Source organism: Narcine bancroftii, chromosome 1 (assembly GCF_036971445.1).
Source record: "Narcine bancroftii isolate sNarBan1 chromosome 1, sNarBan1.hap1, whole genome shotgun sequence".
In the NCBI taxonomy this organism is placed as follows: domain Eukaryota; kingdom Metazoa; phylum Chordata; class Chondrichthyes; order Torpediniformes; family Narcinidae; genus Narcine; species Narcine bancroftii.
In genome coordinates this window covers 262,347,899-262,364,262 of record NC_091469.1, presented here as the reverse complement: position 1 = coordinate 262,364,262, position 16,364 = coordinate 262,347,899, and the positions used below count along the sequence as shown (strand labels likewise).

At 51.7% G+C, this 16,364-nt stretch overlaps 1 long non-coding RNA gene across 1 annotated transcript in view; it reads right to left on the bottom strand.

Moving 5' to 3' along the window:
- Positions 1–13,049, bottom strand: part of LOC138742555 (uncharacterized) — a 57,943-nt gene extending 44,894 nt beyond the window's left edge. The window contains exon 1 of the long non-coding RNA XR_011344259.1: positions 12,983–13,049. This is a non-coding gene — a long non-coding RNA (uncharacterized lncRNA). The remainder of the gene's footprint in view (positions 1–12,982) is intronic.
- Positions 13,050–16,364: the final 3,315 nt, after the last annotated feature.

Below are 16,364 nucleotides of genomic sequence, written 5' to 3'. Positions count from 1 at the left end.
CATCTCCGGCAGTGCCACCTTATAACATCTCCAGCAGTGCCTCCTTACAACAGCTCAGTCAGTGCCACCTTATAACAACTCCGTCAGTGCCTCCTTACAACCGCTCCGTCAGTGCCACCTTATAATATCACCAGCAGTGCCTCCTTACAACAGCTCCGGCAGTGCCACCTTATAATATCACCAGCAGTGCCTCCTTACAACAGCTCCAGCAGTGCCACCTTATAATATCACCAGCAGTGCCTCCTTACAACAGCCCCGGCAGTGCCACCTTATAATATCACCAGCAGTGCCTCCTTACAACAGCTCCGGCAGTGCCACCTTATAATATCACCTGCAGTGCCTCCTTACAACAGCTCCGGCAGTGCCACCTTATAATATCACCAGCAGTGCCTCCTTACAACAGCTAAGGCAGTGCCACCTTACAACATCACCAGCAGTGCCTCCTTACAACAGCTCCGGCAATTCCTCGTTACAACAGCTCCGTCAGTGCCACCTTAAAACAGCTCTAGCAGTGCCCCCTTAAAACAGCCCCGGCAGTGCCACCTTATAATATCACCAGCAGTGCCTCCTTACAACAGCTCCGGCAGTGCCACCTTATAACATCTCCAGCAGTGCCTCCTTACAACAGCTCCGGCAGTGCCTCCTTACAACAGCTCCAGCAGTGCCTCCTTACAACAGCTCCGTCAGTGCCACCTTATAACATCTCCAGCAGTGCCTCCTTACAACAGTCCGTCAGTGCCACCTTATAACATCTCCAGCAGTGCCTCCTTACAACAGCTCCGTCAGTGCCACCTTATAACATCTCCGGCAGTGCCACCTTATAACATCTCCAGCAGTGCCTCCTTACAACAGCTCAGTCAGTGCCACCTTATAACAACTCCGTCAGTGCCTACTTACAACCGCTCCGTCAGTGCCACCTTATAATATCACCAGCAGTGCCTCCTTACAACAGCTCCGGCAGTGCCACCTTATAATATCACCAGCAGTGCCTCCTTACAACAGCTCCAGCAGTGCCACCTTATAATATCACCAGCAGTGCCTCCTTACAACAGCCCCGGCAGTGCCACCTTATAATATCACCAGCAGTGCCTCCTTACAACAGCTCCGGCAGTGCCACCTTATAATATCACCTGCAGTGCCTCCTTACAACAGCTCCGGCAGTGCCACCTTATAATATCACCAGCAGTGCCTCCTTACAACAGCTAAGGCAGTGCCACCTTACAACATCACCAGCAGTGCCTCCTTACAACAGCTCCGGCAATTCCTCGTTACAACAGCTCCGTCAGTGCCACCTTAAAACAGCTCTAGCAGTGCCCCCTTAAAACAGCCCCGGCAGTGCCACCTTATAATATCACCAGCAGTGCCTCCTTACAACAGCTCCGGCAGTGCCACCTTATAACATCTCCAGCAGTGCCTCCTTACAACAGCTCCGGCAGTGCCTCCTTACAACAGCTCCAGCAGTGCCTCCTTACAACAGCTCCGTCAGTGCCACCTTATAACATCTCCAGCAGTGCCTCCTTACAACAGTCCGTCAGTGCCACCTTATAACATCTCCAGCAGTGCCTCCTTACAACAGCTCCGTCAGTGCCACCTTATAACATCTCCGGCAGTGCCACCTTATAACATCTCCAGCAGTGCCTCCTTACAACAGCTCAGTCAGTGCCACCTTATAACAACTCCGTCAGTGCCTCCTTACAACCGCTCCGTCAGTGCCACCTTATAATATCACCAGCAGTGCCTCCTTACAACAGCTCCGGCAGTGCCACCTTATAATATCACCAGCAGTGCCTCCTTACAACAGCTCCAGCAGTGCCACCTTATAATATCACCAGCAGTGCCTCCTTACAACAGCCCCGGCAGTGCCACCTTATAATATCACCAGCAGTGCCTCCTTACAACAGCTCCGGCAGTGCCACCTTATAATATCACCTGCAGTGCCTCCTTACAACAGCTCCGGCAGTGCCACCTTATAATATCACCAGCAGTGCCTCCTTACAACAGCTAAGGCAGTGCCACCTTACAACATCACCAGCAGTGCCTCCTTACAACAGCTCCGGCAATTCCTCGTTACAACAGCTCCGTCAGTGCCACCTTAAAACAGCTCTAGCAGTGCCCCCTTAAAACAGCTCCTTCAGTGCCTCCATACAACATCTCCAGCAGTGCCTCCTTGCAACAGCTCCTGAAGTGCCATGTTTCAACACCCCCGGAAGTGCCACCTTACAAAAGCTCCGGCAGTGCCACATTAAAACAGCTCCTGCAGTGCCTCCATACTACAGTGCCGGCAGTACCACATTACAACTGCTCCGGAAGTGCCTCCTTACAACAGCTCCGGTAGTGCCACCTTATTACAGCTCACGCACTGACACTTTACCAAAGCTCCGGCAGTGTAACTTTACAACAGCCCCAGCAGTGCCATCTTACAACAGCTCCACCAGTTCCTCCTTACAACAGCTCCGGCATGCAACCTTACAACAGCTCCGGCAGTGCCCCCTTACAACAGCTCCAGCAGTAACACCTTAAAATAGTTCCGGCACTGCCTCATTACAACGGTTCCAGCAGTGCCTCATTTCAATATCTCCGGCAATGCCTCCTTACAACAGCTCCGGCAGTGCCCCCTTACAACAGCTCCGGCAGTGCCATGTTTAAATACATCCAGAGGTGCCACCTTACAACAGCTCTGGCAGTGCCACCTTTTACAACTACGACAGTGCCTCCTTACAACAGCTCCAGCAGTGCTACTTTACAACATTTCCTGCTGTTCCCCCTTATAACAGCTCCACCAGTGCCATCTTATAACAGCACCGGCAGTGCCACCTTACAACTGTTTGATCAGTGGCACCTTATAACAGTTCCGGCAGAGCCATGTTAAAATTGCTCCAGAAGTGCCTCAGCAGGGCCACATTAAAACAGCTCCTGCAGTGCCTCCATACAACAATCCCAGAAGTACCACCTTACAACAGCTCCAGCAGTACCTCCGTACAACAGCTCCGGTCGTCACAAGTTACTGTATATCAGGCAGTGCCAACTTACCACTGCTCTGGCAGTGCCACTTTACAACTGTTCAATCAGTGCCAGCTTATAACAGTTCCAACAATGCCATGTTAAAACTGCTCCAGCAGTGTCTCCTTACAAAAGCTCCGGCAGTGCCCCTTTACTACAGCTCCAGCAGTGCCATGCTTAAATACCTCCAGCAGTGCCTCCTTACAACAGCTCCGGCAGTGCCACCTTACAACATCTCCAGCAGTGCCTCCTTGCAACAGCTCCGGCAGTGCCACCTTACAACATCTCCAGCAGTGCCTCCTTGCAACAGCTCCGGAAGTGCCATGTTTCAACACCCCCGGAAGTGCCACCTTACAACAGCTCCGGCAGTGCCACATTAAAACAGCTCCTGCAGTGCCTCCATACTACAGTGCCGGCAGTACCACATTACAACTGCTCCGGAAGTGCCTCCTTACAACAGCTCCGGCAGTGCCACCTTATTACAGCTCACGCACTGACACTTTACCAAAGCTCCGGCAGTGTAACTTTACAACAGCTCCACCAGTTCCTCCTTACAACATTTCCAACAGTGCCTCCTTACAACAGCTCAGGCAATGCCACGTTACACCTGTTCCAACAGTGCCACATTATAGCAGTTCCAGGAGTGCCACATTACAACAGCTCTGTCAGTGCCTTCTTACAACAGCTCCATCAGGGCCACGTTACAACAGCTCCAGTAGTAACACCATGAAATAGTTCCGGCGCTGCCTCATTACTACGGTTCGAGCAGTGACTCCTTGCAATATCTCTGGCAGTGCCTCCCTACAACAGATACGATAGTACCACCTTACAACTGCTCCAGCAGTGCCTCCTTACACCAATTCCAGCAGTGCCACAGATTCATCAGTTCCACCTTACAACAATCCGGAAGAGCCACGTCAAAACAGCTCATTCAGTGCCTCCTGACATCAGCTCCAGAAATGATTTCTTACAACTGCTCCGGCAGTGCCTCCTTACAAAAGCTCCGGCAGAGCCAGCTTACAATGCTCCGGCAGTGCCACCTTGTAACAGCTCAGCGAATGCCACCTTACAACAGTTCCATCAGTGCCACCTTACGACAGTTCCATCAGTGCCACGTTACAACTGTTCCGGCAGAGATAACTTACAAAAGCTCCAGCAGTGTTACCTTACAACAGTTCCTGCAGTGCCACACTACAACAGAACCATCAGTTCCACCTTACAACAACTCCAGCAGAGCCACGTCAAAACAGCTCAGGCAGTGCCTCCTGACAACAGTTCAAGAAATGCCTTCTTACAACAACTCTGACAGAGCCACCTTACAAAAGCTCCGTCAATGCCCCCTTAAAACTGCTCCAGCAGTGCCTCATTTATCTGTTCTGGCTGTGCAACATTACAACAGCTCCTGCAGTGCCACAGATCCATCAGTTCCACCTCACAACAACTTCGGCAGAGCCACTTCAAACAGCTCAGGCAGTGTCTCCTGACATCAGCACCAAAAATGCCTTCTTACAACAGCTCCGGCATTGCCTCCTTATAATATCACCAGCAGTGCCTCCTTACAACAGCTCAGGGAATGCAACTTACAACAGTTCAATCAGTGCCACGTTACAACAGCTCCGTCAGTGCCAATTTACAATTGCTCCAGCAGTGCCTCCTTACAACATCTCCAGCAGTGCCTCCTTGCAACAGCTCCGGAAGTGCCATGTTTCAACACCCCCGGAAGTGCCACCTTACAAAAGTTCCAGCAGTGCCACAGATCCATCAGTTCCACCTTACAACAGCTCCGTCAGTGCCATGTTACAACAGTTCGATCAGTTCCTCCTTAAACAGCTCTGGCAGTGCCACATTAAAACAGCTCCAACAGTGCCATGTTACAACAGCTCCGGCAGTGCTTCCTTACAACACTCCAGCAGTACCACCTTACAACAGCTCGATCAGTGCCACATTACAACATCTCCAGCAGTGCCTCCTTACAACTGCTCTGTCAGTGCCACCTTACAACAGCTCTGGCAGTGCCACCTTATAATATCACCAGAAGTGCCTCCTTACAACAGCTCCGTCAGTGCCACCTTATAACATCTCCGGCAGTGCCACCTTATAACATCTCCGGCAGTGCCACCTTATAACATCTCCAGCAGTGCCTCCTTACAACAGCTCCAGCAGTGCCACCTTATAACATCTCCAGCAGTGCCTCCTTACAACAGCTCCGGCAGTGCCTCCTTACAACAGCTCCAGCAGTGCCTCCTTACAACAGCTCCAGCAGTGCCTCCTTACAACAGCTCCAGCAGTGCCTCCTTACAACAGCTCCGGCAGTGCCTCCTTACAACAGCTCCAGCAGTGCCTCCTTACAACAGCTCCAGCAGTGCCTCCTTACAACAGCTCTGGCAGTGCCACCTTATAACATCTCCGGCAGTGCCTCCTTACAACAGTCCGTCAGTGCCACCTTATAACATCTCCAGCAGTGCCTCCTTACAACAGTCCGTCAGTGCCACCTTATAACATCTCCAGCAGTGCCTCCTTACAACAGCTCCGTCAGTGCCACCTTATAACATCTCCGGCAGTGCCACCTTATAACATCTCCGGCAGTGCCACCTTATAACATCTCCAGCAGTGCCTCCTTACAACAGCTCAGTCAGTGCCACCTTATAACAACTCCGTCAGTGCCTCCTTACAACAGCTCCGGCAGTGCCACCTTATAATATCACCAGCAGTGCCTCCTTACAACAGCTCCGGCAGTGCCACCTTATAATATCACCAGCAGTGCCTCCTTAGAACAGCTAAGGCAGTGCCACCTTACAACATCACCAGCAGTGCCTCCTTACAACAGCTCCGGCAATTCCTCGTTACAACAGCTCCGTCAGTGCCACCTTAAAACAGCTCTAGCAGTGCCCCCTTAAAACAGCTCCTTCAGTGCCTCCATACAACATCTCCAGCAGTGCCTCCTTGCAACAGCTCCGGAAGTGCCATGTTTCAACACCCCCGGAAGTGCCACCTTACAACAGCTCCGGCAGTGCCACATTAAAACAGCTCCTGCAGTGCCTCCATACTACAGTGCCGGCAGTACCACATTACAACTGCTCCGGAAGTGCCTCCTTACAACAGCTCCGGTAGTGCCACCTTATTACAGCTCACGCACTGACACTTTACCAAAGCTCCGGCAGTGTAACTTTACAACAGCCCCAGCAGTGCCATCTTACAACAGCTCCACCAGTTCCTCCTTACAACAGCTCCGGCATGCAACCTTACAACAGCTCCGGCAGTGCCCCCTTACAACAGCTTCAGCAGTAACACCTTAAAATAGTTCCGGCACTGCCTCATTACAACGGTTCCAGCAGTGCCTCATTTCAATATCTCCGGCAATGCCTCCTTACAACAGCTCCGGCAGTTCCCCCTTACAACAGCTCCGGCAGTGCCCCCTTACATCAGCTCCAGCGGTGCCCCCTTACAAATGGCTCGGGCAGTGCCATGTTTAAATACATCCAGAGGTGCCACCTTACAACAGCTCTGGCAGTGCCACCTTTTACAACTACGACAGTGCCTCCTTGAAACAGCTCCGGCAGTGCCTCCTTACAACAGCTCCAGCATTGCTACTTTACAACATTTCCAGCTGTTCCCCCTTATAACAGCTCCACCAGTACCATCTTATAACAGCACCGGCAGTGCCACCTTACAACTGTTTGATCAGTGGCACCTTATAACAGTTCCTGCAGAGCCATGTTAAAATTGCTCCAGAAGTGCCTCAGCAGGGCCACATTAAAACAGCTCCTGCAGTGCCTCCATACAACAATCCCAGAAGTACCACCTTACAACAGCTCCAGCAGTACCTCCGTACAACAGCTCCGGTCGTCACAAGTTACTGTATATCAGGCAGTGCCAACTTACCACTGCTCTGGCAGTGCCACTTTACAATTGTTCAATCAGTGCCAGCTTATAACAGTTCCAACAATGCCATGTTAAAACTGCTCCAGCAGTGTCTCCTTACAAAAGCTCCGGCAGTGCCCCTTTACTACAGCTCCAGCAGTGCCATGTTTAAATACCTCCAGCAGTGCCTCCTTACAACAGCTCCGGCAGTGCCACCTTACAACATCTCCAGCAGTGCCTCCTTGCAACAGCTCCGGACGTGCCATGTTTCAACACCCCCGGAAGTGCCACCTTACAACAGCTCCGGCAGTGCCACATTAAAACAGCTCCTGCAGTGCCTCCATACTACAGTGCCGGCAGTACCACATTACAACTGCTCCGGAAGTGCCTCCTTACAACAGCTCCGGCAGTGCCACCTTACAACATCTCCAGCAGTGCCTCCTTGCAACAGCTCCGGAAGTGCCATGTTTCAACACCCCCGGAAGTGCCACCTTACAACAGCTCCGGCAGTGCCACATTAAAACAGCTCCTGCAGTGCCTCCATACTACAGTGCCGGCAGTACCACATTACAACTGCTCCGGAAGTGCCTCCTTACAACAGCTCCGGCAGTGCCACCTTATTACAGCTCACGCACTGACACTTTACCAAAGCTCCGGCAGTGTAACTTTACAACAGCCCCAGCAGTGCCATCTTACAACAGCTCCACCAGTTCCTCCTTACAACAGCTCCGGCATGCAACCTTACAACAGCTCCGGCAGTGCCCCCTTACAACAGCTTCAGCAGTAACACCTTAAAATAGTTCCGGCACTGCCTCATTACAACGGTTCCAGCAGTGCCTCATTTCAATATCTCCGGCAATGCCTCCTTACAACAGCTCCGGCAGTTCCCCCTTACAACAGCTCCGGCAGTGCCCCCTTACATCAGCTCCAGCGGTGCCCCCTTACAAATGGCTCGGGCAGTGCCATGTTTAAATACATCCAGAGGTGCCACCTTACAACAGCTCTGGCAGTGCCACCTTTTACAACTACGACAGTGCCTCCTTGAAACAGCTCCGGCAGTGCCTCCTTACAACAGCTCCAGCATTGCTACTTTACAACATTTCCAGCTGTTCCCCCTTATAACAGCTCCACCAGTACCATCTTATAACAGCACCGGCAGTGCCACCTTACAACTGTTTGATCAGTGGCACCTTATAACAGTTCCTGCAGAGCCATGTTAAAATTGCTCCAGAAGTGCCTCAGCAGGGCCACATTAAAACAGCTCCTGCAGTGCCTCCATACAACAATCCCAGAAGTACCACCTTACAACAGCTCCAGCAGTACCTCCGTACAACAGCTCCGGTCGTCACAAGTTACTGTATATCAGGCAGTGCCAACTTACCACTGCTCTGGCAGTGCCACTTTACAATTGTTCAATCAGTGCCAGCTTATAACAGTTCCAACAATGCCATGTTAAAACTGCTCCAGCAGTGTCTCCTTACAAAAGCTCCGGCAGTGCCCCTTTACTACAGCTCCAGCAGTGCCATGTTTAAATACCTCCAGCAGTGCCTCCTTACAACAGCTCCGGCAGTGCCACCTTACAACATCTCCAGCAGTGCCTCCTTGCAACAGCTCCGGACGTGCCATGTTTCAACACCCCCGGAAGTGCCACCTTACAACAGCTCCGGCAGTGCCACATTAAAACAGCTCCTGCAGTGCCTCCATACTACAGTGCCGGCAGTACCACATTACAACTGCTCCGGAAGTGCCTCCTTACAACAGCTCCGGCAGTGCCACCTTACAACATCTCCAGCAGTGCCTCCTTGCAACAGCTCCGGAAGTGCCATGTTTCAACACCCCCGGAAGTGCCACCTTACAACAGCTCCGGCAGTGCCACATTAAAACAGCTCCTGCAGTGCCTCCATACTACAGTGCCGGCAGTACCACATTACAACTGCTCCGGAAGTGCCTCCTTACAACAGCTCCGGCAGTGCCACCTTATTACAGCTCACGCACTGACACTTTACCAAAGCTCCGGCAGTGTAACTTTACAACAGCTCCACCAGTTCCTCCTTACAACATTTCCAACAGTGCCTCCTTACAACAGCTCAGGCAATGCCACGTTACACCTGTTCCAACAGTGCCACATTATAGCAGTTCCAGGAGTGCCACATTACAACAGCTCTGTCAGTGCCTTCTTACAACAGCTCCATCAGGGCCACGTTACAACAGCTCCAGTAGTAACACCATGAAATAGTTCCGGCGCTGCCTCATTACTACGGTTCGAGCAGTGACTCCTTGCAATATCTCTGGCAGTGCCTCCCTACAACAGATACGATAGTACCACCTTACAACTGCTCCAGCAGTGCCTCCTTACACCAATTCCAGCAGTGCCACAGATTCATCAGTTCCACCTTACAACAATCCGGAAGAGCCACGTCAAAACAGCTCATTCAGTGCCTCCTGACATCAGCTCCAGAAATGATTTCTTACAACTGCTCCGGCAGTGCCTCCTTACAAAAGCTCCGGCAGAGCCAGCTTACAATGCTCCGGCAGTGCCACCTTGTAACAGCTCAGCAAATGCCACCTTACAACAGTTCCATCAGTGCCACGTTACAACTGTTCCGGCAGAGATAACTTACAAAAGCTCCAGCAGTGTTACCTTACAACAGTTCCTGCAGTGCCACGCTACAACAGAACCATCAGTTCCACCTTACAACAACTCCAGCAGAGCCACGTCAAAACAGCTCAGGCAGTGCCTCCTGACAACAGTTCAAGAAATGCCTTCTTACAACAACTCTGACAGAGACACCTTACAAAAGCTCCGTCAATGCCCCCTTACAACTGCTCCAGCAGTGCCTCATTTATCTGTTCTGGCTGTGCAACATTACAACAGCTCCTGCAGTGCCACAGATCCATCAGTTCCACCTTACAACAGCTCCGTCAGTGCCATGTTACAACAGTTCGATCAGTTCCTCCTTAAACAGCTCTGGCAGTGCCACATTAAAACAGCTCCAACAGTGCCATGTTACAACGGTTCCAGCAGTGCCTCCTTACAACAGCTCCGGCAGTGCTTCCTTACAACACTCCAGCAGTACCACCTTACAACAGCTCGATCAGTGCCACATTACAACATCTCCAGCAGTGCCTCCTTACAACTGCTCTGTCAGTGCCACCTTACAACAGCTCCGGCAGTGCCACCTTATAATATCACCAGAAGTGCCTACTTACAACAGCTCCGTCAGTGCCACCTTATAACATCTCCGGCAGTGCCACCTTATAACATCTCCGGCAGTGCCACCTTATAACATCTCCAGCAGTGCCTCCTTACAACAGCTCCAGCAGTGCCACCTTATAACATCTCCAGCAGTGCCTGCTTACAACAGCTCCGGCAGTGCCTCCTTACAACAGCTCCAGCAGTGCCTCCTTACAACAGCTCCGGCAGTGCCTCCTTACAACATCTCCAGCAGTGCCTCCTTACAACAGCTCCAGCAGTGCCTCCTTACAACAGCTCCGTCAGTGCCACCTTATAACATCTCCAGCAGTGCCTCCTTACAACAGCTCCGTCAGTGCCACCTTATAACATCTCCAGCAGTGCTTCCTTACAACAGCTCCGTCAGTGCCACCTTATAACATCTCCGGCAGTGCCACCTTATAACATCTCCGGCAGTGCCACCTTATAACATCTCCAGCAGTGTCTCCTTACAACAGCTCCACCAGTGCCACCTTATAACATCTCCAGCAGTGCCTCCTTACAACAGCTCCGGCAGTGCCTCCTTACAACAGCTCCAGCAGTGCCTCCTTACAACAGCTCCGGCAGTGCCTCCTTACAACATCTCCAGCAGTGCCAACTTATAACATCTCCAGCAGTGCCTCCTTACAACAGCTCCAGCAATGCCTCCTTACAACAGCTCCGGCAGTGCCACCTTACAACAGCTCCGTCAGTGCCACCTTATAACAACTCCGTCAGTGCCACCTTACAACAGCTCCGGCAGTGCCACCTTATAATATCACCAGCAGTGCCTCCTTACAACAGCTCCGGCAGTGCCACCTTATAATATCACCAGCAGTGCCTCCTTACAACAGCCCCGGCAGTGCCACCTTATAATATCACCAGCAGTGCCTCCTTACAACAGCTCCGGCAGTGCCACCTTATAATATCACCAGCAGTGCCTCCTTACAACAGCTCCGGCAGCGCCACCTTATAATATCACCAGCAGTGCCTCCTTACAACAGCTCCGGCAGCGCCACCTTATAATATCACCAGCAGTGCCTCCTTACAACAGCTCCGGCAGCGCCACCTTATAATATCACCAGCAGTGCCTCCTTACAACAGCTCCGGCAGTGCCACCTTATAATATCACCAGCAGTGCCTCCTTACAACAGCTAAGTCAGTTCCACCTTACAACATCACCAGCAGTGCATCCTTACAACAGCTCCGGCAATTCCTCGTTACAACAGCTCCGTCAGTGCCACCTTAAAACAGCTCTAGCAGTGCCCCCTTAAAACAGCTCCTTCAGTGCCTCCATACAACATCTCCAGCAGTGCCTCCTTACAACAGATCCAGCAGTGCTACCTTACAGCAAATCCGGCAACGCCACGTTAAAAGAGCTCCTGCAGTGCCTCCTTACATCATCTTCAGAAATTCCTTCTTACAACAGCTCCAGCAGTGCCTCATTACAACTGCTCCTGCAGTGCCAACTTACAACAGTTCCATCAGTGCCACGTTACATTAGCTCCAGAAGTGCCTCCTTACAATGGCTCCGGCCGTGCTAGCTTAGAACAGCTTCAACATGCCTCCTTCCCACAGCTACATCAGTGCCTCCTTTCAACAGTTCCAGCACTGCCTCCTTACAACAGCTGCAGTAGTGCCACCTTACAACTACTCTGGGAGGACCACGTTAAATCAACTCATGCAGTGCCTCATGACTTCATCTTCAGAAATTCCTTCTTACAACAGCTCCGGCAGTGCTACATTACAACAGCTCCGGCAGTGCCAACTTACAACAGTTCAAGCAGTGCCACCTTACAACAACTCCAGGAGAGCTATGTTAAATCAACTCTTGCAGTACCTCCTTTCATCAGCTTCCGAAATTCCTTCTTACAACATCTACGGGCAGTGCCACTTTACAACAGCTCCGGCAGTCCCAACTTACAACTGTTCCATCAGTGCCACGTTAAAGCAGCTCCTGCAGAACCTCCATTCAATAACTCCAGCAGTGCCACCTTACAACAACTCCAGCAATGCCTCCTTACAACATCTCCGTCAGTGCCACCTTGTAACATATCCAACAGTGCCTCCTTACAACAGCTCCGGCAGTGCCAACTTACAACAGTTCCATCAGTGCCACCTTATAACAACTCCGGGAGCCCTACGTTAAATTGACTCCTGCAGTGCCTCCTTACATCAGCTTCCGAAATTCCTCCTTACAACGGCTCCAGCAGTGCCAGCTTAGAACAGCTTCAACAGTGCCTCCTTCCCACAGCTCTGGCAGTGCCTCCATTCAACAGTTCCAGCAGTGCCTCCTGACAACAGCTGCAGCAGTGCTTCCTTGTAACAGTTCTGGCAGTGCCACATTATAACAGTTCCATCAGTGCCACCTTAAACAACTCCGGCAGTGCCCCGTTAAAACAGCTCCAGCAGTGTCTCCTTACTTCATCTTCAGAAATTCCATCTTGCAACAGTTCTGGCAGTTACGTTAGCTACAGAAGTGTGTCCTTACAACAGCTCCGGCAGTCCCTCCTTACAACAGTTCCATCGTTGCCATGTTACAGCAGCTCCGGAAATGCCAACTTACAATTGCTCCAGCAGTGCTCCTTACAACAGCTCCTGCAGTGCATCCGAAGAACAACTCCAGCAGTGCCACCTTACAACAGCTCCGGCAGAGCCTCCTATTAGCTGCTCCTTCAGTGCCTCCTAAAAACAGCTACGGCATAGCCTCCTTACAACTGCTCCAGCAGTGCTGCCTTACAAGATCTCCAGCAGTGCGTCCTTACAGCAGTTCTGGAAGTGCCTCCTTACATGAGATCCGTCAGTACCTCCTTACAAAAGATTAAGTAGTGCCTCCTTACAACAGCTTCGTCAGTGCACACTAGCAACTGCTTCAGAAGTGCCATGTTACAACAGCTCTAGAAGTGCCACCTTATAACAGTTCTGGCAGTGCATCCTTCCAACAGGTCCAGCTGTGCAAACACATAACAGTTCCGGAAGTGTCTCCTTACAGCAGCTCCGGCAGTAACTCCTTACAACAGTTCCGGCAGTGCCATGTGACAACAGCTCCTGCAGTGCTAAATTACAAAAGCTCCAGCAGTGTCATATTACAACAGGTCCGTCAGTGCCTCCTTACAACTGCTCTGGCAGTGCCACCTTACAACAACTCCAGCAGTGCCTCCTTACAACAGCTCCGGCAGTGCCACCTTACAACAGCTCCGTCTGTGCCACCTTAAAACATCTCAAGCCGTGCCTCCTTACAACACCTCCGGCAGTGCCACCTTATAACATCAACAGCCGTGCCTCCTGACAGCAGCTCCGGCAGTGCCTCCTTACAACAGCTCCGTTAGTGCCACCTTATAACATCTCCAGCAGTGCCTCCTTACAACAGCTCCGGCAGTGCCACCTTACAACAGCTCCGTCTGTGCCACCTTATAACATCTCCAGCAGTGCCTCCTTACAACAGCTCCGGCAGTGCCACCTTACAACAGCTCCGTCTGTGCCACCTTATAACATCTCCAGCAGTGCCTCCTTACAACAGCTCCGGCAGTGCCACCTTATAACATATCCAGCAGTGCCTCCTTACAACAGCTCCGGCAGTGCCATCTTACAACAGCTCCAGCAGTGCCACCTTAAAACATCTCAAGCCGTGCCTCCTTACAACACCTCCGGCAGTGCCACCTTATAACATCAACAGCCGTGCCTCCTGACAGCAGCTCCGGCAGTGCCTCCTTACAACAGCTCCGTTAGTGCCACCTTATAACATCTCCAGGAGTGCCTCCTTACAACAGCTCCGGCAGTGCCACCTTACAACAGCTCCGTCTGTGCCACCTTATAACATCTCCAGCAGTGCCTCCTTACAACAGCTCCGGCAGTGCCACCTTACAACAGCTCCGTCTGTGCCACCTTATAACATCTCCAGCAGTGCCTCCTTACAACAGCTCCGGCAGTGCCACCTTACAACATATCCGTCAGTGCCTCCTTACAACAGCTCCGTTAGTGCCACCTTATAACATCTCCAGCAGTGCCTCCTTACAACAGCTCCGGCAGTGCCACCATACAACATGTCCGTCAGTGCCTCCTTACAACAGCTCCGGCAGTGCCACCTTATAACATATCCGTCAGTGCCTCCTTAAAACAACTCGGGCAGTGCCTCCTTACAACAACTCCAGCAGTGCCTCCTTACAACATCTCCGTCAGTGCCACCTTATAACATATCCAGCAGTGCCTCCTTACAACAGCTCCGGCAGTGCCATCTTACAACAGCTCCAGCAGTGCCACCTTAAAACATCTCAAGCCGTGCCTCCTTACAACAGCTCCGGCAGTGCCACCTTATAACATCAACAGCCGTGCCTCCTGACAACAGCTCCGGCAGTGCCTCCTTACAACAGCTCCAGCAGTGCCTCATTACAACACCTCCGGCAGTGCCACCTTACAACAGCTCCGTTAGTGCCACCTTATAACATCTCCAGCAGTGCCTCCTTACAACATCTCCGTCAGTGCCACCTTACAACATATCCGTCAGTGCCTCCTTACAACAGCTCCGGCAGTGCCTCCTTACAACATCTCCGTCAGTGCCACATTATAACATCTCCAGCAGTGCCTCCTAACAACAGCTCCGGCAGTGCCATCTTACAACAGCTCCAGCAATGCCACCTTAAAACATCTCAAGCCGTGCCTACTTACAACAGCTCCGGCAGTGCCACCTTACAACATATCCGTCAGTGCCTCCTTACAACAGCTCCGGCAGTGCCACCTTACAACAAATCAAGCAGTGCCTCCTTACAACATCTCCGTCAGTGCCACCTTATAACATATCCAGCAGTGCCTCCTTACAACAGCTCCGGCAGTGCCATCTTACAACAGCTCCAGCAGTGCCACCTTAAAACATCTCAAGCCGTGCCTCCTTACAACAGCTCCGGCAGTGCCACCTTATAACATCAACAGCCGTGCCTCCTGACAACAGCTACGGCAGTGCCTCATTACAACAGCTCCAGCAGTGCCACCTTATAACATCAACAGCCGTGCCTCATTACAACAGCTCCGGCAGTGCCACCTTACAACAGCTCCGTTAGTGCCACCTTATAACATCTCCAGCAGTGCCTCCTTACAACAGCTCCGGCAGTGCCACCTTACAACAGCTCCGTTAGTGCCACCTTATAACATCTCCAGCAGTGCCTCCTTACAACAGCTCCGTCAGTGCCTCTTTACAACAGCTCCGGCAGTGCCACCTTACAACAACTCAAGCAGTGCCTCCTTACAACATCTCCGTCAGTGCCACCTTATAACATATCCAGCAGTGCCTCCTTACAACAGCTCCGGCAGTGCCATCTTACAACAGCTCCAGCAGTGCCACCTTAAAACATCTCAAGCCGTGCCTCCTTACAACAGCTCCGGCAGTGCCACCTTATAACATCAGCAGCCGTGCTTCCTGACAACAGCTACGGCAGTACCTCATTACAACAGCTCCGGCAGTGCCACCTTACAACAGCTCCGTTAGTGCCACCTTATAACATCTCCAGCAGTGCCTCCTTACAACAGCTCCAGCAGTGCCTCATTACAACAGCTCCGGCAGTTCCACCTTACAACAACTCCGTTAGTGCCACCTTATAACATCTCCAGCAGTGCCTCCTTACAACAGCTCCGGCAGTGCCACCTTACAACATATCCGTCAGTGCCTCCTTACAACAGCTCCGGCAGTGCCACCTTATAACATATCCGTCAGTGCCTCCTTACAACAGCTCCGGCAGTGCCACCTTACAACAGCTCCGTTAGTGCCACCTTATAACATCTCCAGCAGTGCCTCCTTACAACATCTCCGTCAGTGCCACCTTACAACATATCCGTCAGTGCCTCCTTACAACAGCTCCGGCAGTGCCACCTTACAACAACTCCAGCAGTGCCTCCTTACAACATCTCAGTCAGTGCCACCTTATAACATCAACAGCCGTGCCTCCTGACAACAGCTCCGGCAGTGCCTCCTTACAACAGCTCCAGCAGTGCCTCCTTACAACAGCTCCGGCAGTGCCATCTTACAACAGCTCCAGCAGTGCCACCTTAAAACATCTCAAGCCGTGACTCCTTACAACAGCTCCGGCAGTGCCACCTTATAACATCAACAGCCGTGCCTCCTTACAACAGCTCCAGCAGTGCCTCATTACAACAGCTCCGGCAGTGCAACCTTATAACAATTCCAGCAGTGCCTCCTTACAACATCTCCGTCAGTGCCACCTTACAACATCTCCAGCCGTGCGTCCTTACAACAGCTCCAGTAGAGCCTCCTTACAACAGCTCCAGCAATGCCACCTTACAA